Below are 24516 nucleotides of genomic sequence, written 5' to 3'. Positions count from 1 at the left end.
GGGCCACTGTTTAATATCTCTACTGTGTAAGCACTGTCACTGTTCTCCTGGTCACTGTCACTGTTTCCCCTTGTTTCCTGGGTTTAATAGTTCACTGTTGCACTTAGGATACAGGGAGGCTCTCCCGTCTGGGGGCCTCGACCTGAGAGGCGGCCCTCGTATTAGGGCCGCGCCGGTGGGGTGCAGGGAGGCCCTGTGGTCTGGGGGCCTCGACCCAATCGGTGGCCTTCAGGACTGGGGCCGAACAACCGGAGCAGTCGGGCCTGTTTCCTCCAACTCCGGGGAGTGAGGGAGCCTGGATCGCCTTCATCCTGGATTGCGGAGTCGGGCCTGGGCGTCCTGGGACTGTGGGTACCAAGAGGGAGAGGCGCCGTCAGGACTGGACTGCGGCAGCATCTCCTGCGGGGCTCCGGCAGGAACAAGGAACTCCCGGGTGTGGGCGGTAGGTCCGATATCAGGCCTTGCCACCACTCTAATGTCTCATCTGGGACTATATTCCCGGATGGCGACGAAGGGCTCCCCGAAGGGAAAGAGGCTAGAGGAGGACTCACGCTGCTCGTGGTCTCTCGAATGTGTCTGGAGGCCTGAGCCGGGGATCTCCTTCCCCTATTGCACACCTTGGCTGTGGCCGTGAACTTGCCCGGCGTACGGGGTACACCTATAGGGTGATTGGTGTCGCCCTTTCGCCGTGGCAAGGTACCGACGGCGTGGTGTTCCTCCCGTAGTAGGAGACAAGCCGGAGGGAGGGGCACAGAGGCCGCACTCTCTCCAATACGGACTGATCCTACCTGCAGGGAATTCTCTACCCTGGTACGTGCCCCGGCCGGAGCCGAGTGTCTGCCCGTATGGAAGACGACTAACGGGCGCACTGGTTTGCCCGTCCGTTGTGGCTGGGTACCGACCCCGGGACGCCGCTTCCGTAATAGGGTAGTGCTACACGTACGGTAGCAGGGGCTCTTTACCCTGGACCGTATTCTGGCCGTAGCCGAAGAACAACAGGAGAGGGATGCACGAGGGCAACTCTCTCTCCCTGGTGTGTTAAGGCCGGAGCCTGGGGTCGCCTTCCCCTTTGCACACTCTGTTAGGCCGTAGCCTAGGTCTGTCAATGTCTTCTTACTTTCATTTAGGCCGTGGCCTTGGGCCTCCTGCCCTAGAGGGTGTAACAAGACCGTCAATACGGTGTTACCTGGGACTGATTTAGCTTCAGTCCCACCCCTATTCTGTCGATCACTGCTCTGCCCGCACAGTAGTTCAGTTCCCCTGATCACCTGGGGTTGGGGCACTTGTGGGGAATAGGGGCTCAGGGCCGTGATGCCCTGATGACCTTCTTGCCTGGGGTCACTAACCTCACCAGTGTGTCCTCCTGGGGTGGTGGTGGGGTGGCGGCTCGGTGGTGGTGTGGGGGGTGGTGAGGTGGGAGGTCCTGCGGCGGGCACGGCGGGCATTTTAGTCATGCAGTAACTTTTTCACTTCCATGTCTCTTAATCACAGCTTTCAAGGAACCAACAACCTTTCTTCCTTGTTGTACCCTTTCAAGCACTTCACCCTCCAAACTTCCATCCCTACTCATCACACTACCCAATTACTTAAACGTATTCACAATTTCCGTTTCCTCAAAATCCAACCTCACTGTACATTCACTGACTTCACTTCTCTCGAAGACCGTAACTTTACTCTTCCCTACATTCTCCTTTAGATTCCCTTTCTTACACACTCTTCCAAACTCTTCCACCAAGCCTTACAGCCCCCGTTTGTCTTCACTTAACAACACAGTATCATCTGCAAACAACAGTACAGGAAGTTTCCAAACTGCCATCTCTCACTACGGCCACTCCATCATCCACTGCCCTCTCTTGTATCACTTTTATAACCCCATCCATGTACAGATTGAACACCCTTGGATACATGACACATCCCTGCATCAACCCAACCTTTAAATTAATAGAAAAATTCACTCAGTTCACCATCCACACACACTGCAGCCTTAGCACCTTCATACTTACTCTTCACAGCATTCAATAACTTCCCATCTACTCCATATATGTAATAGTACAAAAGAAGAAAGCATATAATGAATGGATGAGAAATAGGGGCGTGGAAGAAGTTGAGAGACTTGAGAGAGAGTTGTATGTAGAAAGGAAAAGTGAAAAGATTAGTAAAAGAGAGTAAGAATCCAAAGCTTTTCACTTCATCGTCTCTTTAAGATAGCAATGTGAATTATTTTTCTGTAATACACAATGTATAGGCCTAAATTAAACAACTATGTGTATTTTTTTGAACATACCTATATTTATTAGTGTCTAATCTTGTACAGACTATTGATGTATTGCACCCCATAGTTACAGCAAGCTTCATGGGTTCCGTCCGCCATTAACTGTATGTTAACCATACTGATGGAGTACTGTATGCAGTATATGAATCTTGCAAGACATTTATATAGTTTGCACATTATTGAAAATTAACCCGTTGATGAATATGATGCATCTTGACAGTTTATTGTATCTATCATTAGACAAGTTTATACGACTTAAATTAGGAAGGCTCTCTAGAAATCAAATGGATAAAAATAATTTACATTCAATCCCTAGATCCCACAAGTTCTTCCCAAGCTGAATAGGGGAGGCGGTGGCTGATTCGGTAGAGAGGCGGCCTGCAGTCCTGATGGACCCAGGTTCGAATCCCGGCTGGGGCAGGGAACAGTTTAAGGATTTGAATTTCATAGAAGCAGACTTTCTTGATCTACCAGATGACTCGCCGACATGTCATAAAAGTACCCTCGCTAGTACCAATACACCAGTCCTGTATGAGACAGCCCTAGCATGTATTCAATATGGACGGTGGATGTTAGCGCCGAAGTGGTGACATGTGGAGGTGTAGGAGGACTACTGGGCCTTGGGATAGGCTACTGCCCCCGAGATATAGGCCTTGAAGCCTTTGCCCAGAGTCGGACACACACACACACACACACACACAAAATAGTCTATATGAGTTGGAGTTAGGGAGCGAATGATGAGGTGAAAGAGAGAGAGATTGTCCAGGTGCTTGAGGATGCGAAAGTGGATGTATGTGGAATAACTGAAACAAAATGGAGAGGAGAAAGTGTGAGAGAATGGGAGTATGGATGGGGTATATGTGCAGGAGTAGATGAGAATGAGAGGGCAAAGGAAGGAGTGTGTATAGTTGTGAGTAAAAGACGGAAGAAGAGCAGAAGACAGTATGGATCAGTTGGGTCAAGGATTGTGTGGGTAAAGTTGAAAGTTGGAATACAAATGTGGGCGATTGTGTGTGTGTATGCGCCAACGCAAGATCGTGCTAGAAGAGTGAGAGAAGAGTTCTGGACAAATGTGGAAGTGTGCATGGAAAAGTTTGGAAGGAATGAGAGAGTGTTTTTGATTGGTGATATGAATGGTAAAGTTGGGAATGTGAAGGTGGATGGAATAGTTGGTGAGTGGGGTGTGCCTGCTGAGATAGATGAGAATGGGAGTGCATTAGTGGACATTTGTGCTGGGAGGGGGTTGGTGATAGCCAATACCCTCTTCAGGCATAAAATGATCCACAGGTATACATGGCGAGTGATGAGAAGGGTGGGTGGTGAACTGAATGAAAGGAAGGCAATGATTGATTATGTGTGTGTGGATGAAAGGATGCGAAGATGTGTAAAGGATGCAAGAGTGTATAGAGGTTGGGGGAGTGGACTTTCTGACCACTACTTGGTGGTGGCCAGAATTAGGATGCAAGTAAGATGGAGGAATAGAAGGGAAAGACGAGAGGAAGGAGTAGTTGCAAGGAGAGTGGAAAGGTTACAAGAGGATGAGAAAAAGGCAGAGTATAAGAGAGAAGTGGAGGAACGATTGGGCAAATATGAATTGGAGCAGATGGGAGACGTGGAAGGTATGTGTAAGATATTTACAGAAGAAATATGTGCAGCATGTGATGTGGTGTGTGGAAGGAAGAGAAGACGGAGGGGGGTGCAAGGAACAGCGTGGTGGACTGAAGAGGTGAAACAGGCTGTGGCACAAAAAAAGAAAGCATACAATGAATGGATGAGAAATAGGGGCGTGGAAGAAGATGAGAGGCGGAAGAGAGTTATATGTGGAAAGGAAGAGAGAGGTGAAAAGATTAGTAAGAGAGAGTAAGAAGAGAGTGGATGAGGAATTTGGAAGGATTTTGAGTGTAAAGTGGAGGGACTGTAAGAAAATGTTCTGGAGAGAAGTGAAAAGAGTAAGGCAGGGTGGAAGTGAAGTTAGCAGGGGAGTGAAAGATAAAAATGGTAGATTACTAGTGGAGAAGGGAGAAAAAGTGAGCAGATGGAGAGAACACTTTAAGGAATTGTTGAACGTAGAGGATGGAAGTAATGCGAGTATAAGTGGCTGGGGAATGGCTGGGAGAAGGAGGGAGGTGAGAAGACAGGAAGAAATCAGTAGGATAGAAGTTGTGGAAGCAATGAAGAAAGTTAAATCGGGGAAAGCCCCAGGAATTGATGGAGTGTGTGGTGAGATGCTGAAGCATGGGGGAGAGATAGTAGTAGAATGGATGTGGAAGATGTGCAGATTGCCCTGGAAGGAAGGTAGAGTCCCGGAGGATTGGAAGTCAGGTATAATTATTCCCTTCTACAAAGGAAAAAGGGAAAAAGAAGTGTGTGGTAATCATAGGGGCATTTGTCTTCTTAGTATAATAGGAAAAGTGTATGGTAGGATACTTATAGACAGAGTTAGAGAAATTAGTTGGAGATGAACAGGGAGGCTTTAGGAAAGGAAGAGGTTGTGTAGATCAGATATTCATTCTTAGATCTTTAGTGGGAAAGTTTCTAGAGAAGGGAAAGAAGTTGTATGCAGCTTTCATGGATTTGGAGAAAGCATATGACAGGGTGGATAGACAAGGATTGTGGAAAGTGTTAAGAATATATGGAGTAGATGGGAAGTTGTTGAATGCTGTGAAGAGTATGTACGATGGTGCGAAGGCTGCAGTGCGTGTGGATGGTGAACTAAGTGAATTTTTCTCTTTGAAAGTTGGTTTGAAACAGGGATGTGTCATGTCTCCATGATTGTTCAATCTGTACATGGATGGGGTAATAAAAGAGGTACAAGGTAGGGTAGTGGATGTTGGAGTGGCCTTGGTGAGAGAGGATAGTGTTTGGAAACTCCCTGTACTGTTGTTTGCAGATGATACTGTGTTGTTGAGTGAAGACGAAGGGGAGCTGCAAGGCTTGGTGGATGAGTTTGAGAGAGTGTGTAAGAAACTGAACCTAAAGGTGAATGTAGGGAAGAGTAAAGTGATGGTCTTTGAGAGAGGTGAAGTTAGTGAATGTACAGCGAGGTTGGATGGTGAGGAATTGGAAAATGTGAGTACGTTTAAGTATTTGGGTAGTGTGATGAGTAAGGATGGAGGTTTGGAGGGTGAAGTGCTTGAAAGGGTACAGCAGGGAAGAAAGGTTGCTGGTTCCTTGAAAGCAGTGATAAGAAACAGGGAAGTGAGCATGGAAGTGAAAAAGTTACTACATGACAGTATTGTGATACCAACTCTAACGTACGGAAGTGAAGCTTGGACATTGTTGGAAGGACACAAGTCAAGAGTGAGAGCAGTGGAAATGAGTTATTTAAGAGGAGCCTGTGGAGTCACGTGGAGAGACAGGCTGACGAATGAGGATATAAAGGAGCGTTGTGGTGTGGATGTGGATGTGATAGGAAGCGTTATGAGGAACACACTGAGGTGGTTTGGCCATGTGGAGAGGATGGAGGGTGAAAGACTGACGAAGAGAGTGTATATGAGTGAGGTGGAGGGGGGAAGAGGGAGGGGGAGGCCGAGGATGAGATGGAAGGATGGGGTGGAGAGGTATATGAGAGAGGGGGGTGTGAGTTGGGAGCAGGGCAGTGAAATGGCGGGGGACAGGGCGACTTGGAGGCGATTTGTTTGTGGCCACCCCAAACGGGATTGAGGCGTCTGGCAATAGATAGATAGATAGATGAGTTAATCGACTTATAAGCTAATAATGCTTTGATGATCGATGAATTTGACGGTTTATTCTGGCTTTCTTTATTCAGCATAGGAAGAACTTGTTGGAGTTAGGGAGTTTATGTATATTTTTTTATCCATTTAGTTTCTAGAGCGCCTTCCTAATTTGCTTGCACGTGATTTATGCCACCAGATATTACTGTGTGTTACTCGTGAATTTCAACACGTCTATTACACGTGCTTAAATTCTCGTGAAACGAACTATCAAAAAAGATACCGGTAAGATATCCACATCTTTCAGACATCTCCAGTCCACATCTTTTCCATGTGAACAAATTTATTGTGACACTGGATACTGTCTATTACTCCTGAATTTCAACACGTCTATTACACGTGCTTAAATTCTTGTGAAACGAACTATCAAAAAAGATAAGATATCCACATCTTTTAGACATCTCCAGTCCACATCTTTTCCATGTGAAAAATGTGACATTTGCCCACTGGGCAGTTAGCCTCTTCATGCCGATGACGTTTCTATGCCTTTGCTGCCTTCGTATGTCATTCTTCATTCTTGAGTATATTAGTAAGAGTTGTGTGACGTGGATTTTCCAGCCAAACCACTCACCACATTAATCACATTCTAATTTCTATTCGCATCATATGGAAGGTGCTGGGCAAGGTGTCTTTTCCTGTGCTGGGTGGGGGGGTCTTTTCCTTCTGACAGTTTACAGTATCCTTGTTTTGGCCACCCAGAACAACCAATTCTACCGCATGAGCATAGGCTAATGTCCCCATGTTAAGAAGCTTCCAAAAGCCATTCGGAGGGACTGTAAAATCCAAAAGTGTTTTTGGTTCGGACCTGACCGAGGTTCGGGCTTGAAAGGTTGTTGATGACTGGAAACTGTCCCTAATCCTACCTGTATACATTACAAGTTTATACATGGTAATTAAGCTTCCAGACAAACGGGTCGTTGCAATCACCTCTGCTGTCTAGGTGCCAGGAGTCTAGAGTGCCCTCTGTTACCGAACCGCCTGAGCATCAAGCAAGGGAAGGCTGATTGCCTCTGTCCCCTGAATGAGATCTGGATCTGGATTCTGGATCACCACTCGCCAGTGCTGTTAAACAATGACTGTCACTTTTCTGGGACCTTCTTTCATCTTCGGTGTTCAGCAGGTCCTCTGCTTTCACTCCAAGTGTACTTTCCAGGTACAGGTCTCTTGTGGAAAATAGATCAGTGTGCTTCACCAAGAGCTGCTTCATCTGTGGTTTCTTCGGACACTGGGCACTTTTGACAAAGAGATCCCGCAAGTGGTTGACTAATTCTTCCTGGGGCTTAACTGTATTCTTCTTGCATGGACTGCTTGGTGGCAGATCGTCTTGGCACAACCACCCTCTACCAGTCTCACTACCACCATTAAGCACAGTTTTAGTAACAAGCTCTCTAACTAGTACAAATAGCATGATATTAAATGCCAGAGATCACACTACTGCTCTAACCCCAACTTTTCCCCAGAAATTCTAAAAATTTTATATTGGGGAAATAAATGCAGATACCAGAATATTGATAAATGTATTAGAATATGACCGCAAATACATTCATTTTCGTTTCAGATCAATGCCGTGTTTATGCAAAAACAAGTCTGTCAATGCGTGTTGGCGAGCTGAAGGTAAAACTTCCGCTAACTGTAGCACTTTTTCGCTGCTAAACCTTTTATTTATTTTTTTTTAAATAGTTAAATGAAAAAAAAATTTGACCGACTTTCCGATAATTAGGTGTGTATGAACCATTATGGTCATCAAACTAATAATATTTTCCAACTGAAAGTGTCGATTCGGTAAATTGCCGCCGATTCGGTATTTCGGCGGGTTTTGTCGCTGTACGGGAATCCAACAGGATAGGAAGGAAAATCTCAAAATATCGGAATCAAAAGAACAAGTGATCCAGTTGTATCTGTGTACAATTTTAGTCGCCATATCTATACGTAAAGTTTCTTTGTATTGTTACTATTCACGTAGAATTATTCCAGCATTGGTAACGCAAAAACTGATAAACAAACCGTTGGTGCCATCGAGGTCGGATGAGCGAGGCGTAGCGAACCAGCAGATTAGTTATTAAACATTGGCTGCAGTTCCAGCGGATGGAAGAAGGATGAAGCTAATCTGGTTTAGCGAGGTATGTGCTTTCTCTCCATTTCTCCTATTTCTGCAGGTGAATGATACGCATAAAGTTAGGCAGCGAGGCATGGTGAACCAGTTGATACTGTCACTACCGATGACCAACATTGGTTCATGCTTACTGAAGGGTATTGAGGGTCTTTAATATAGCGAGGTAGGCCTAACCCATGCTCTTTTCGTGGAAGTGAGTGGTATACGTAAAGTTTGGTAGCAGCTGTTACTTTGAAAACATTGTGTGCCCACTAGGCAGTCTGTGGCACCACCCCGCTGGTGCCTGCTCCATGCATGTCACCATTGTCGAAGTGAAGAAATTTGCTCACACACACCCAGTTCTCCATGTTATTTTAGGGGTATGTTAAAAATAATTCTTATTCCCATACATAATGCAGAGGTGGCACTCAAGTAGTAATAGCAGAGAAATCTGGTACCATCATATTATTTTAAAGGTGTGTGCACAAATTGGAACGTGACTTTAAGGTAATTCCAAGTAACCTATGAAAGACTTATTTTAGTTGAAGATACGGAAAGGCCCCCTGTTTTGTAAGGAATTAATGACTAAGAAAAAAGTAAATGTGTGGAAATTCCTTGCCAATTCACTTCCTCTTCTCTCTGGTTGGTTTGTCTATCTATCTATCTATTGCCAGACGCCTCAATCCCGTTTGGGGTGGCCACAAACAAATCGCCTCCAAGTCGCCCTGTCCCCCGCCATTTCACTGCCCTGCTCCCAACTCACACACCCCTCTCTCATATACCTCTCCACCCCATCCCTCCATCTCATCCTCGGTCTCCCCCTCCCTCTTCCACCCTCCACCTCACTCACATACACTCTCTTCATCAGTCTTTCACCCTCCATCCTCTCCACATGGCCAAACCACCTCAGTGTGTTGCCTATTTGTAATAATTTGGTCAAACTAGTGTATCGGTCCCACAGAAAACTCGAACTTATTCTACCTATCAGCCTATGCATCTCATTTTGCTGTACTCACTAGGATGTGTCGTTGTTCAGGGAAATGAACGGTGTATGAGATTGCTGATTTTTTCCTCCAGAACAGCAAGAGCCCAAACCGTGCAGCCATGTTTACCAAACAGTAGCAGCAGCAGTCCGTCTTACATTGTTGTCAGTTTTTTATATACATTTTAAACCATTATATATGCATTTTATGATGTTTTACACCGACTTGACTGCGTTGGAATCACATGACTTATGAAAGCCAATCACAGCTATCCCTCCCTCTTCATCAACCAATCACATGTAATTTAATTACACCAATGAGCAAATTTTCCCGCACTCCACCAGATTCAAAAATCAGTCCTACCATGTCTCTCCCGTGTACTGGGTGTGCTCTGAAGTCTTGGGAGATTTTCAAGGCTTTTTATCATGACCCTGAGGCTTCCGTCGATTTTCTGCGTAGGGACGGTGTGTTTTTCCTAGTCAGATGGAGTGCCCTCACTGTCACGTACGACTTCAGTTGCGACAAGAAAAGCATCTCTGGGTGTGCTGCCAGTGGAGTCTGACCTACAATCTCCAAAGTAAGGAAAGTTAGACCTTGTTAGGGGGGGGGGGTTAGGTCAGGTTGGGTTGTTAGGTTAGGATTATTTTACAAACTTCAAACCCTGCCCTCTTTCCAGGGCTTCAGTATTGAAACTGACCAACATGGGTGTTTCCAGTGGTTTTCGTTGTGATTATTGATGATTTTGATGTAAATTTCTGTCAGAAACCAGTAGTTTCTGTAATGACAAAAAATAGGTCACAGCTCAGAAACTATTGATTTTCAATAGAAATGAAGGTCAAATTCAAACAAATCACACCAAAAACCATTGGAAACACCCAGGCTGGACGAAGAAATCATTGTGGGACCGATACTATAAACTGACTAATAATTTTTATGGTGGTAAATGATTGAATGATAAATATTTAGCAGAAGCCATAATTGGAATTCAAGTAGTTTGAAGTGTTTTCACATTATATATCACCATTTGTAGACACCACTTTCTAGTACGGTATAGTGTATACCTGGTATTTCTATTGCTGATTAAGTCAGTCCCTTCCCTTGATGTAATTACTTCTCCCTGGAGGTCATTAATAATCCAGGGGCCATTTGCAGTGAATGTGTCATATAAGAAAAGGTTAGCAAATGAGATGTAAATAGAAGACACTTAAAAATACCTGAATTCCAGTTGTTTCTATCTGTCTATAACCAGTTGCTATAATCCTGCAAGGGGTGGCAGTTTTTCTGAGTTAGTTGTTTTACGTGGACGGACACTAATCGTATGCCAACCCACTTGTTGACACGTCAGGGTTGGTTATATGGTTACCACCCAACATTGTAAATGATTCCTAGCTTACAGAAAACCATTAGGCTTGTCACTCAATGTAAAACCACCTGAAAAGGAAAGAAAAGTAATAAAAAGTGACAGGAAAGATGGGAGAAATGGAAATGAGGAGGGCAGACAAAGAAAAAGAATGATAAAGGTGAAGGAAGAAGCAGATAGCACTACATCAAGTTGTTTCTGTTAAATATTATTTCATTATCTTTATTTGGTTTATCAGGCTCCACTCCACCAACATGTGGCACTCTGCAGAGTTGCCAATATTTTACGAAAAATGATATGTATTGATACAATTATTGCATTATAAACTTAATGAAAAAGTAGGTAATAAAACTTAATAGTGACATTTCATATTAAAGAAAGATTAAGTAATAATAATAAACCTTAATAGTAAAACTTAATGGTATAAACGTGGTTATACTTAAAAGTAATAAAAACTAGTACTGGAATTCCGATTCAATAGTGCCCACTTTCAATAACACGATACATTTGACATAAGACTATTAATAATCACCCTGACACTTTATAGTAAATAACATGGTCATAGAGACCTACTTATAATAACACTGTCACCTCTCAATTTAATACTGTTCACGTTACAAAATTTCATAATACATAATAATCTCTTAATACACTTTTCTTTCATATCATAGCAGTCACCAAACAAGAATGTTTTTAGTCTCCTTGTAAACAGATCCACATTATTACTGCTCCTAACAGCACTTAGTAGTCTGTTATATAGTCTTGGGGCACAATTTTTAAAGGCTCTAAAACCAGTGTCTGTGTTACACCTTGGTTCTAAGGGTCAATAGCTACCAGAAGTATGTCTTACTACAATATCTGTTTGTAATTCAAATGGTTGTAATAATTTCCTTAAGTGTTCCAGTTTCCCAGTCTTCATTGCCACATTGTCATAACACAAATTTTATATATGATTCTAACCTTAACTGGCAACCAGTGTAGTTCAGTGAGAACTGGTGTAATCCTCTCATGTGCTGGCAAATTCATTATTAATCTAGCTGCTTTGTTCATAATAATTTGCATTTTCTTCAGTTGATATTTAGGCAAACTGTAGTACAGAGAATTACAGTATCCCTCTAATATCCGAACGCCCAATATCCGAACATCCCCACTAACCAGACATAATCGTCCTGGGATCCAATATTCCCAAAATGGGCCAAAAAATTCGAAAAAAAATCTGACTTTTTTCCCTCCCGTAATTTGAAATTCCCACCTGGCGCTGAACAGCTGTTACACCATGGTCCCTTCACCCCTTCCTTCCTCCCCCTCCCCTGTCAGGGTTGCCATTTGGTATTTTTCATTACCAAGTGTGGGCCAATTTGGTAATGAAAAATCATACATTCTCCCTACGTGTCAGCAAGTGGGTTGGTGGAGGATTAGTGCCCCTCCCCGTAAAACAAATAACTCAGAGTCAAATGGCCACCCCTTACGGGATTATGGCGTCTGGCAATAGATAGATAGATAGAAATTTGTTTGGTAATGAATCAGAATAATGCATTACCAAATGGATTTTTCACATGTATGAGGATACACAGGATGGAGATGGTGGATTGTTTGCTCTCTCTGATTAATCTGCCACCCTACATAGTGTGAAAATAACCAACATGGTGTTAATTATAAGGAGAGTGATTACATCTATTTCCACATGTATATATAATTAGTGAAGAATAAATGCTAGCTTTACGTATTTGGTAATGAAAAGTTAAATTTGGTAATGAAAGTTGAGGAGATTGGTAATGTGGCTGTTGCGATCTGGCAACTCTGTTACACCGCCATCATCAACAGTCACAATCTAACTCCGATCAAGAGGAGATGCTCATAGCAGTGCAAGCCACAGGTGCTTGTTTTTTGTGAATAAACTGCAATACCTCGCCACTAGAACACACAGGAATTTACAGTGTTGTGCAGTGTTAAGAAATTAGAATTTAGAGTGCAGAGGATTAACTGTGGACTGCAAACTGGCAGTTCAAACCAGTCCAGGAGCAAGGGGCTTGTAAGTACCCAGAATGTTTAATATTGTATAAACTCACCTCTAAAACCTCATTTTATGGTTCTTTTGCATTTATTTCAGTCTTTTATGTCCCTTATTGGTGTGATTTGGGTCTTAAATAGGTGCAATACATGTCCAGAGGGAGTTGTATAGGTGTTTTTCTGAGTTAGGGTCCATAAGCACAAGTCCATAAGCTGGGACCCAATATCCGGACAGGACCACTATCCGGACCTGCCTATGGCTCTGTTACGTTGGATATTGGAGGGATTACTGTATTCTAATCTATTAATGACATAGTTATGTATAAGCATGTTAACAATGTATATCCAAATGTTTCCTTATAAAGGCAATATTTCATAAGTTAAGTCGTGCCACTTTAACTATTTATCTATAGCCCGACACCCTAATCCCACAAAGGGTGGCCGCAGACAGAACGCCTTCAAGTCGCTCTGTCACCCGCCATTTGATTGCCCTCCCCCCAACTCACTCTTCCCTCCCCATATACTTCTCAACTCCATCCCTCCACCTCATCCTCGGTCTTCCCCTCCTGCTCCCTCTCTCCACCTCACCTGCATACACCCTCTTAGTCAGTCTTTCACTCTCCATTCTCTTCACATGTCCAAACCACCTCAGTGTATTTCTCCTAATCTTCTCAGCCACATCCACATCCACCCCACAACGTTCTTTCACTTCTTCATTTGTCAACCTGTCCCTCCATGTCACTCCACATGCTCCTCTCAAGTAGCTCATTTCCACTGCTCTCACTCTTGACTTGTTCCCCTCTTGCAAGGTCCATGCCTCGCTTCCATACATCAGGGTAGGGATCACAATACTATCATGCAGTGACTTCTTAACTTCCATACTCACCTCCCTAATCTCATCACTGCTTTCAGTGAACCAACAACCTTCCTTCCCTGCTGTATCCTTTCACGCACTTCATCCCCCAAGGTTCCATCCCTACTCATCACACTACCCAAGTACTTGAATTCACTCACGCTTTCCATATCCTCGCCATCCAACCTCACCGTGCATTCTGTGACTTCATTCCTCTCAAACACCATAACTTTACTCTTGTTTACATTGACTTTCAGATTCCTCTTCCCACACACAGTCCCAAATTCATTCACCAAACCTTGCAACTCTCATTCATCTTCACTCTCAACAATACTGTATCATCAGCAAACAACACTGGAATCTTCCAAATCTCACCCTCATTCATTAGAGCCACCCCCACATCCATTGTCCTACCTTGCACCTCCTTTACAACCCCATCCATGTATATATTAAACAGCCATGGAGACATCACACAACCCTGTTTCAGTCCCACACTGAGATCAAAGAACTCAGCTCACCATCCACTCGCACCATAGCCCTAGCTCCTTCGTACATACTCTTCACAGCACTCAACAATTTCCCCTCCACTCCATATATTCTCAGTACCTTCCACACACCTTGTCTGTCTATCCTCTCATAAGCTTTCTCCAAGTCCATGAAGGCAGCATATACTTTCCCTTCTCTAGATACTTCACTAAATATCCTAGAACAAATATCTGATCTATACATCCTTTTCCCTTCCTAAATCCCCCTTGTTCTTCTCCAACTAGCTCATCTGTTATATGTCTAACCCTATCAGTATTCTACCATATATTTTTCCAGTCACACTAAGACGGCAATTTCCCCTATGGTTACCACATACTTCTCTCTCCCCTTTTCCTTTGTATAAAGGAACAATTATACCTAAATTCCAATCCTCTGGAACCCTTCCCTCTTCCCAAGCCAATCTACATAACTTCCATATCCACTCCACTACAGTCTCACCCCCATACCTCAGCATTTCACCACACACTCCATCAATTCCTGGGGCCTTTCCCATCTTGATCTTCATTGCTTCCACTATTTCCGCCCTACTGATCTCTTCCTCCCTCCTCTCATCTCCTTCTCCCAGCCATTCCCCAACCACTTATACTCGCACTGCTCTCACTCTCTACATTCAAGAAATCCTCAAAGTGCTCCTTCCATCTCCTCATTTCTCTCTCTTCTCCACCAACAATCTATTATTCCTATCTTTCACTCCCCTACTATTTCCCCTTTTACACTGCCTTACTTTCTTTACCTCCTTCCAAAACAATTTCTTGCTCTCCCTCCATTTCACACTCAGATTCCTCCCAAACTCTTCATCCACTTTCTTCTTACTCTCCATCACCAATCTCTTCACCTCCCTTCTCCTGCTTACATATACCTCTCTTCTCTCTCTTATCTTCTCCCCTACCTCTACTCGCTAGCCATTCACTATATGCTGTCTTCTTTTGTTCCACAGCTCATTTCACCTCATCATTCCACCATGCTGTCCCTTGCACACCCCTGCATCTCCTCCTCACTCCACACTCCAACTCATATGCTGCACCTATCTCTTCCGTGAATATCTTACATACCTCTTCCACCCTTTCCATCTGCTCAAACTCATACCTTCCCAATCTTCCTTCCACTATGGTCTTATACTCTGCCATTCTCTCATTGTCTTGCAAATTCTCCACTCTTCTCACAGGAGCTGTTTCCTCCTGTCTTCCCCTTTGTCTCTTCAACCATTTTCTTTGTAGCTTTACCTTGGCCATCACTAAGTGATGGTCCGAGACTCCATTCCCCCACCCTCTCATTCTCTCCATTTTACCCTTAAATTCCTTCCAAATTCTTCATCCACTCTCTTCTTACTCTCTTTTACTAATCTTTTCACCTCTTTTGCTCTCTATAAATAGCTCTCTTTTCCGTCTCTCAGCTTCGTCTATGTTTCTGTTTCCCATCCACTCACTATATGCTTCCTTCTTTTGCGCCACAGCTTGTTTCACCTCTTTATTCCACCATTCTGTTCCTTGCACCCTCTTTCGTCGTCGCTTCACCCCACTCACCACCTCACATGCTGCTCAGATTTCTTCTTTGAATATTTTGCACACACCTTGCACCTCCCCCATCTGCACCAAATCAGATTTACCCAATTGCTTTTTCACTTCTCTTTTTTATCCTGCCTTTTTTTCATCCTCTTGCAACCTTTGTACCCTCCTTGTATGGACTACTTCCTCCTTATCATCCCTCCTTCTATTCCTCCATTGCACTTGAACCTTGACTTTCACCACCACCAAGTAGTAATCAGAAAGTCCATACCCACAAGCTCTGTATGCTCTTGCATCTATTACCTTTTCATTCTGTCATCCACACGCACATAAAGTTGTACTCATTCGCTGCCTTCAGTTCATTCAGTTCACCACCCACATTTCTCATCACTCACCACGTATACCTTTGGATCATTTTGTGCCTAAAGAGGGTATTGACTTTCACCAACCCTCTCCCCACACAAATGTCCACCACAGCACTGACATTCTCGTCCACTTCTGCAGGCACACCTCACTCACCACCTACCCCATCCGCCTTCACATTCCCTACTTCTCCATTCATATCACCAATCAAAGACATTCTCTCATTCCACTCAACCTTTTCCATTCATACATTCACCTTTGTCCAGAACTCTTCTTTCACACTGCTTGCCCAATCTTGCTTGTCTATGTTTGTATTCCCACTTTCAGTCTTACCCACACAATCCTTGAACCAACTGATCCATATGCACATATATTTTCCTTCCATCTTTTGTACACAAAAATACATACACACTGTTGTGCCGTCTTGTTCTCACCAACCCCTGCACATATACCCCATCCATACTTCCACACTCTCACCTCTCCATTTAGTCTCAGTTAATCCACATACCATTATGTCCACTTTTGCACCCTCAGGCACCTGGACAATCTCTCTTTCACTTCATCATTCACACCCCTTACATTCCCTGTTGCAGTCCATACCATGTCCTTTGTCTGGTCCTTGGTTGTCACCTGTTTGTCTTTCCTGGTCTGAGGCTTCGTTTGTGTGTGTGTGTGTGTGTGTAAAACTTCATGGCCAGTCATGGCTCACTGACCACGGGCAGTGGGACTTTTTGAGTTGCCAGATGCTTATAGTTTCCCACCTTACCTGTGACTTGGTATTCAGCATCTTGGTACAGCCACTGATATATACAGTACAAACTAGAAAATAATAAGTCATCAGTCCTGTCACATCCCACATCCCAACATTCTACACCTACCGTATGTTGTACTATTCTGTGTGAAAACTTTGTGGCCTGAGTAAACAGGTTGCTTTTTTTTTTATTTTATTTTTTTTTTTTTTTTTTTTTAATGCAAGAAAGAAGGAACCAGGATGGGGGCCTGCAAACCATTCCTTCCAATAAAAAACAAAAACAATACAAAAGAGAGCCAAATTCAGGATCCGTTCATTTCGAGATGCCTGGACACACTGCATTTGAAAGACTGGAGATCATAGGAAGTAGGAAATACAGACGGAGGGAGACAGTTCGTGAGTTGACCTGTTGTATAAATGAAGGACTGGGAGTAACGGTTAACTCTTGCATTAGAGAGTTGGACAGAAAAGGGATGAGAGTTTATTGCAAGACAGGTGCTATGTGCCTGTCATAGAGGTGGAGGGATGCAAGCAGACAGTTCTGAGGAGCAGTGACCATTGAAGTAGCAATAGGAAAGAGATAAAGATGCAACAGTGCGGTGAAGAGACTGAGGTTGAAGGGAGCCAGTAAGAGACGGAGAGTTGAGATGAAAGGCCTTTGGCTCCACCCTGTTGAGAAGAGCTGTATGTGGGGAGCCTCCCCACACATGAGATTTGAACTCTAAACGGGCGAATAAAACCCGTTTATAAAGTCAACAACTATGCAGGGGTAAAGAAGGTACGGAGTTGGCTTAGCACACCTAATCTCTTGGAAGCAGATTTTTGCAAGAGATGCAATATGATCTTTCCAAGAAAAGTCCTGAGCATGAAAAACAAGAAGATTATTTTTACCCCAGTCAGAGGTACGTGCCAAGTCAGACATCGAGTTTGCCATAGCCTCATCCCTTGTCTGTTGAAGCAACTACTGAGATGGACATTGTGGGAACCAAATGGAAAGGTGAAGGGTGGAATCACCAGCGTATGAGTGGATAGGGTTAGATGTACAGATTAGAAGGTCATTGATGAATAAAAGGAAGAGAGTCAATGATAGGACAGAGCCCTGAGGAACACCACTGTTGATAAATCTAGGAGAAGAACGATGGTTGTCTACAACAGCGGCTAAAGAACGACCAGAAAGGAAGCTATAAACGAAGACACAGATAGAAGGATAGAAACCTTAAGAGGGCAGTTTGGAAATTGAAGATTTATGCCAGACTCGATCGAAAGCCTTTTGAGATGTCAAGTGCGATGGCAAAGCTTTCGCCAAAGTCCCGAAAGGAGTCTGGTCAGGAGTCTGAAAGGAAGGTGAGAAGATCGCCAGTGGAGCGTCCCTGACGGAACCCATACTGACGATCAGAAAGAAGGTTGTGATAGGAAAGATGCTTTAAAATTTTTGTTAAGAATTGACTTGAAAACTTTTGAGACACAGGATGTTATAGCAATTGGACGATAGCTAGAGGGTTGCGAATGGTCACCCTTCTTTGGGACTGGCTGAATGAGAGCAAACTTCCAGCAAGAAGGAAAGGTACAAGTTGACAGACAAAAGCGAAAGAGTTTACCTAGGCAGGGTGTAAGCACAGAAGCACAGTTCTTGAGGACAACAGGAGGGACTCCATCAGGCCTATATGCCTAATTAGTATTAAGGCCAGTGATAGCAGAAAATACATCAGCCAAAGAAATTTTGATGTCAGCTATGAGGAAGTCAGAGGAGAGGAAGTGATGGAGGAACAGCACCAGAATCGTCTAAGGTGGAATTGGAGGAGAAAGTCTTAAGTGAAGAGATCTGCTATATCAGTAGAAGAAATAGCTACAGAGCCATCAGAGTAGAAAAGAGGCAGGAAGGATGATGAGGTAAAGTTGTTAGAAAGGTTTTTGGCTTGGTGCCAGAAGGAGTGGGAGGAATTCGAGTTGGAGAGCTGAGAGCATTTAGTATGGGTTAAATTATTTTTAGCAGAGCGAAGAACAGACTTGGCACGATTCCAGGCAGAAACATGAGCAAGATGTGATTCAGGGGTGGGTTGGTTCTGGTACGTTTTATAGGCCCTCTCCTTGTTGCAGACAGCATTAGAACAAGCGTGATTAAACCAAGGCTTTCTTGCATTAGTCAAAGGATGTGAGAAGAGAATGTATGCTTCCATGCATGAGAGAATAACCTCCGTAATGCACAAGGCACACTCAGATGGCTCCTGGCCATGGAAGCAATAATCATTCCAGGGAAAATCAAAGAAGTACTGCCTGAGGGCCTCCCAATCCGCAGCTCCGAAGTACCACAGTCGACATTTTTTGGAGGGTCCACAGGCCGTACCGGAGCAATAGGACAGGTTAAGGTAATTAGGTTGTGATTGGAGGAGCCCAACAGAGAGGAAAGATTAACAGTGTAAGCAGAAGGATTAGTTATAAGAAAGAGGTCAAGTATGTTGGAACTTGCTCCAAGGGGGTCAGGGATATGGGTAGGATGCTGTACAAGCTGCTCTAGGTCATTAAGGATAGAAGAGATGTAGGCTTGTTCACCAGGTGGATCAGTGAAAGGAGAGGAGAGCCAAAGGTGGTGGTGAATGTTGAAATCTCCTAGAATGGAGATTTTAGAGCAAGAAATGGATAGAATGTGTTCCATTGTAGAAGTAAGATAGTCGAAGAATTTTTCATAGTGAGTAGAATTAGGAGATAAACAGCGCAGATATATTTAGTCAGAGAATGACAAGAAAGCCGAAGCTAGAGAGTAGAGAATTCAGAAGAATCGAGTTCAGGAACACGAGAGCAAGATGAATTGTTGATATGAGTACAGTATAGAGAAAGTAGGAGGAAATAGAGAAGAGTTGGCTGTCAGTTGCCTCAGACAGCTGAGTCTTAGACAGGAAGAGAAGGTGAGGTTTAGAGGAGGAGAGGTGATGTTCGACAGAGAAAGTTAGAAGAAAGGCTGCGAATGTTGCAGAAATGAAGAAGAAGTGAGTCAGTCAGTGGTTTCAGGCATCTCTCTTAGTCATCACTGGGAGAGGGGCGGATGGTGGGGGAATTTATGGTCCTCCTCCCTGGAGACTCCAAGGCCAGATTTAATTGTGCCATTTTTCTTTTTTAATTTTGAAAAGGAAGTGTAGTGTGTACTGTGCATGTAGGTTGGTGTCGACAGTTAGAGAAACTTTTATTGGAGAGCATGCTGGCCTATTCTCTGTGTTAATGAGACACTGAAAAAGTTCAGCGAAGGGGGATGGCCAGGAACTAGTCCCAAGGGCTGATGGAATGGGAGCTGCAGCTCTCCCTGTCATCAGCTTTCCATCCACCTTGGGAGTACTGCCCTGCTCGACTGGTGCTACAGTCTGCTCCTCAATACACAGTATTAAAAAAAAAAAAAAAATAAGTATTTCAGTCTTGAGTTGTGCTAACCATTCTTATTTGATACTTGGTGCTTCTACCCCCTTAATTGCAATTTTTTCCTTTTTTTTCTTTCCCCCCCCCCACAGTGATATTGACCTATTAATCCATTATAACAAAATCCTATAAACACTTTCAGTAAATCTCCTTATTCACAGATATGAAATCCATGTGCATTTCTTTGCTGGAGAGGGAGAAAGGCATACTCTTTTTCAAGATTCACCTCCTTAACTAAGACTGAGCAACCAAAGTAAGTACATATACTTTTTTATTTATGTGAATATGTAACGTGCAGCTTTGCTACAATGCATTCTCTTTGTTTCTTTTGTAGTAGGTGTATGGCTTTCACTGACCTAGGAGGTACATTAAGCCCTTGCTCTGTGTAAGGGTTGTGTTGCAAAATACAGTATCACAACATCATTATAGTAAGTGATGTACAGTAATGTGGGAAGAACAGGTAAATATCTATATCTATTGCCAGACGCCTCAATCCCGTTCGGGGTGGCCACAAACAAATCGCCTCCACGTCTCCCTGTCCCCCGCCATTTCACTGCCCCGCTCCCAACTCACACCCCCCTCTCTCATATACCTCTCCACCCCGTCCCTCCATCTCATCCTCGGCCTCCCCCTCCCCCTTACCCCCTCCACCTCACTCACATACACTCTCTTCGTCAGTCTTTCACCCTCTATCCTCTCCACATGGCCAAACCACCTCAGTGTATTCCTCCTAACGTTTCCTATCACATCCACATCCACACCACAACGCTCCTTTATATTCTCATTTGTCAGGCTGTCTCTCCATGCGACTCCACAGGCTCCTCTTAAATAACTCATTTCCACTGCTGTCACTCTTGACTTGTGTCCTTCCAGCAACGTCCAAGCTTCACTTCCATACGTTAGAGTTGGTATCACAATACTGTCATGTAGTAACTTTTTCACTTCCATGCTCACTTCCCTGCTTCTTATCACTGCTTTCAGTGAACCAGCAACCTTTCTTCCCTACTGTACCCTTTCAAGCACTTCACCCTCCAAACCTCCATCCTTACCCATCACACTACCCAAGTACTTAAACGTACTCACATTTTCCAATTCCTCACCATCCAACCTCGCTGTACATTCACTGACTTCACCTCTCTCAAAGACCATCACTTTACTCTTCCCTACATTCACCTTTAGATTCCGTTTCTTACACACTCTCCCAAACTCATTCACCAAGCCTTGCAGCTCTCCTTCGTCTTCGCTCAACAACACAGTATCATCTGCAAACAACAGTACAGGGAGTTTCCAAACACTGCCCTCTCTCACCAGGGCCACTCCAACATCCACTACCCTACCTTGTACCTCTATTATTACCCCATCCATGTACAGATTGAACAACCATAGAGACATGACACATCCCTGTTTCAACCCAACCATCAAAGAGAAAAATTCACTCAGTTCACCATCCACACGGACTGCAGCCTTAGCACCATCATACATACTCTTCACAGCATTCAGCAACTTCCCATCTACTCCATGTATTCTTAATACTTTCCACAATCCTTGTCTATCCACCCTGTCATATGCTTTTTCCAAATGTATGAAAGCCGCATACAGCTTCTTTCCCTTCTCTAGAAACTTTTCCACTAAAGATCTAAGAATGAATATCTGATCTACACAACCTCTTCCCTTGCTAAAGCCTCCCTGTTCTTCTCCAACTAATTCCTCAGTTCTTTCTCTAACTCTGTCAATAAGTATCCTACCATACACTTTTCCTGTTATACTAAGAAGACAGATGCCCCTATGATTACCACACACTTCTTTTTCCCCTTTTCCTTTGTACAAGGGAATAATTATACCTGACTTCCAATCCTCCGGGACTCTACCTTCCTCCCAGGCCAATCTGCACATTTTCCACATCCATTCTACTACTCTCTCTCCCCCATACTTCAGCATTTCACCACACACTCCATTAATTCCTGGGGCTTTCCCCAATTTAACTTTCTTCATTGCTTCCACAACTTCTATCCTACTGATTTCTTCCTGTCTTCTCACCTCCCTCCTCCTCCCAGCCATTCCCCAGCCACTTATACTCACATTACTTCCATCCTCTAAATATGCTTTATCAATAAACGTTTAGCAGGCAGCTTTTCTAACTTACTGGGGAATTAATAGAAACAAGAAGAGCACTCAGAGAGTCAATCAATTGCAGCCAGACCTGTGACCTTGACCCTTGACAGATTACCCTCAGAATTAAATTACAATATTTTTGCATAACCCTTAACCATTTCACCAAGTTTGGTTCTGGTCTTTGGTTCCTTCTTCTTTGCATTAAAAAAATCGTTTGAAAACTGTTTGACTTTGGCCAGTAATGTTAACCTGTGACCATTTGCTATGACCTGGACCTTTGACTGATTGTTCTTAAAAAGAATAGGCAACCTTCTTGGGTGATCCCTGACTCATCCACCAAATTTGATTCAAATCAGCTCAAAATATCCACCATATTTGATTCAAATCAGATCAAAATAGTTTTCATTAGTTTATTTATAGACATAAGAGTTGAACATTGACCTTGTCCTGTGACCTTAACCTTTGACTTCTTAAAGTGGAATCCCATCATTTTTGCCTGACCCTTAGTAGTCCCACCAAGATCATTCAAATCAGATCAGAGCTGTTTGAGTTGACTGTGTTCTATGACCTTGACCTTTGACAAATTGTTCTCAAAATCATACGATCGACCATCCCCAAAAGTTTCATCTAAATTGAGTGAAAACTTTAAGTTGACCTTTCCATATGATCTTGACCTTTGACCTATTTCCTTAAAAACAATATGGTAAACCCTCACTATAACGGACTAATTGGGGCCCAAGCCATTCCGATAAAAGCAACATATGGACTTCCCCCTGCCATCCCAGACTTTAGTAACATATGGACTTCCCCCTGCTATCCCGGACTTTTTCCAATATACAGTATCAGTAATTAGTCCGGATTGCACGAACAGTTTTTAAATTGTTTTCACTACCATTGCAGTACTGTACTGTATTATACAATCACAACAATAGTCAGATAGTATAATGTACAGGTATATAACAATATTGTACCATACACAGATAAACATGTCTTTTATTTACCTTGTTGTGGTAAACATAGCTGAACTGGTCAGGCAGTCTAGACTGCTTCTGGCTTTATTGGACTTTTTCCGGTATACAGCATTCTTCCCAATATCTGATGTAATACAGCCAAAGGCATGCCTGGGAAGTGGGTTTGTCTGGATACTGAGACTTTGCCTCCTGGACTGGTACTTATGGACCCTAACCCAGCCTGACTTTGAAAGCCACCTAAATAACTCCTTACCAGACATGCATAGCACCTATTTAAGACCCGATTCACACAAATTAGGGACATAAAGCATGAAATAAATGAAAAAGAACCAGAGAATGAGGAATTAGAAGTAAGTATGGAAAATATTTAGCAGTATACAGAGTACTTACAGCACATCTGTGGCAGCCTCCTCAAAGGCTCTGGCAGTGGTGAAAATGCTCTTGAAGCATGTACAGTAATCCAGTGTTGAGCTGCACTTAATTCTTTTGCACTGTGAGTTATAATTGTTTAACACTGCACATTCTGTTCTTAATTACGCCATGCCAGTTTCAACAGCCAGTTTGCACTCCACACTTAATCCTTTGCACTTTAAAGTCAAGTCTCTTAACACTGCACAACACTGTAAATTCCCATGTGGTCTAGTGGCGAGGTATTGCATTTTATTCACTGTTTATTTTTAAAAACTAGCACATGTGGCATCCATTGTGATGAGCATCTACTCACGATAGTAGTTAGGCGGTAACTGGGGAGGGGAGGAACAGCAGGGGGCCCAGCAGCTGTGCGTAAACACAGCTGTTCGGAGCCGCTTGGCAAGTCCAAATTACAAGCGGGAACCCCCCCACCCCCCACCCCCCGAGTCCCAGGCCCAAAATGTCTGTGTAGTGGGGTGTCCGGTTATCGAGCATCCGGATAATAAAGGGATTACACTGTAAGACATTAGCCCAGTAGCTCCTTAATTCCAATAAAAGCAAATTCTAGTCAATTGAAGTCCATTGTTTTGTTTTCGAAGGCTCCAACATGCTTGCATGCATCAGCCTTGGTCACTTGTATATAATCCGTTATATCGAGGTTTTACTGTAGGTTTATTCCTTGGCTGGCCTGCAACCCCTCCACTAAGTTTGGTTGATATCAGGTCAGAACTCCATTTTATATTGTTAGCAAGCACATGTATGACCTTTGATCTTGCTATGTGACCTTGGTGTTTGACTTTAGAATTGAGTCATTTCACCCTAGCCTCACCCTTAACTCTTCCAAGTTTGAGTAAAATCTGATAAAAACTTTTAAAAATATTTTGTTTACACACACACACACACACACACACACACACACACTCTCTCTCTCTCTCTCTCTCTCCTGTTACAGAAGACACCCGCTGTACTTTCATTGTCTTTGATGCCAGTGTGTGTGACTCCAGACCAGTCCTGGGTCCACAAACTTTGCCCCACAGTCAGCATGTCAAGTCTGGGTTAGCTGGGAGGACACTGTTTTGGTTGTTACTCTGTTGTTTACGCTCTTTTCTGGCCAGATTACTAGCTTCTTCAAGATGAATGGTTCCTTC

General features: G+C 43.5%; 1 protein-coding gene across 2 annotated transcripts in view; it reads left to right on the top strand.

Moving 5' to 3' along the window:
- Window positions 1–8087: 8087 nt before the first annotated feature.
- LOC145413858 (uncharacterized) overlaps window positions 8088–24516 on the top strand; it is a 121587-nt gene continuing 105158 nt past the window's right edge. The window contains exon 1 of one of the 2 annotated variants that reach the window (XM_080283533.1): window positions 8088–8126. The gene's annotated coding sequence lies outside the window, so the exon portion shown is untranslated. Of the gene's footprint in view, window positions 8127–20032; window positions 20128–24516 lie in introns of those variants that run through there. The other variant, XM_080283532.1, reaches the window with a different exon arrangement.

Source organism: Coenobita brevimanus, chromosome 97, assembly GCF_032717465.1.
Source record: "Coenobita brevimanus isolate Jiangsu-jjx chromosome 97, ASM3271746v2, whole genome shotgun sequence".
NCBI lineage: Eukaryota > Metazoa > Arthropoda > Malacostraca > Decapoda > Coenobitidae > Coenobita > Coenobita brevimanus.
Note: the sequence above shows the minus strand (reverse complement) of the source record. Positions and strands in the feature narration are given on the sequence as shown.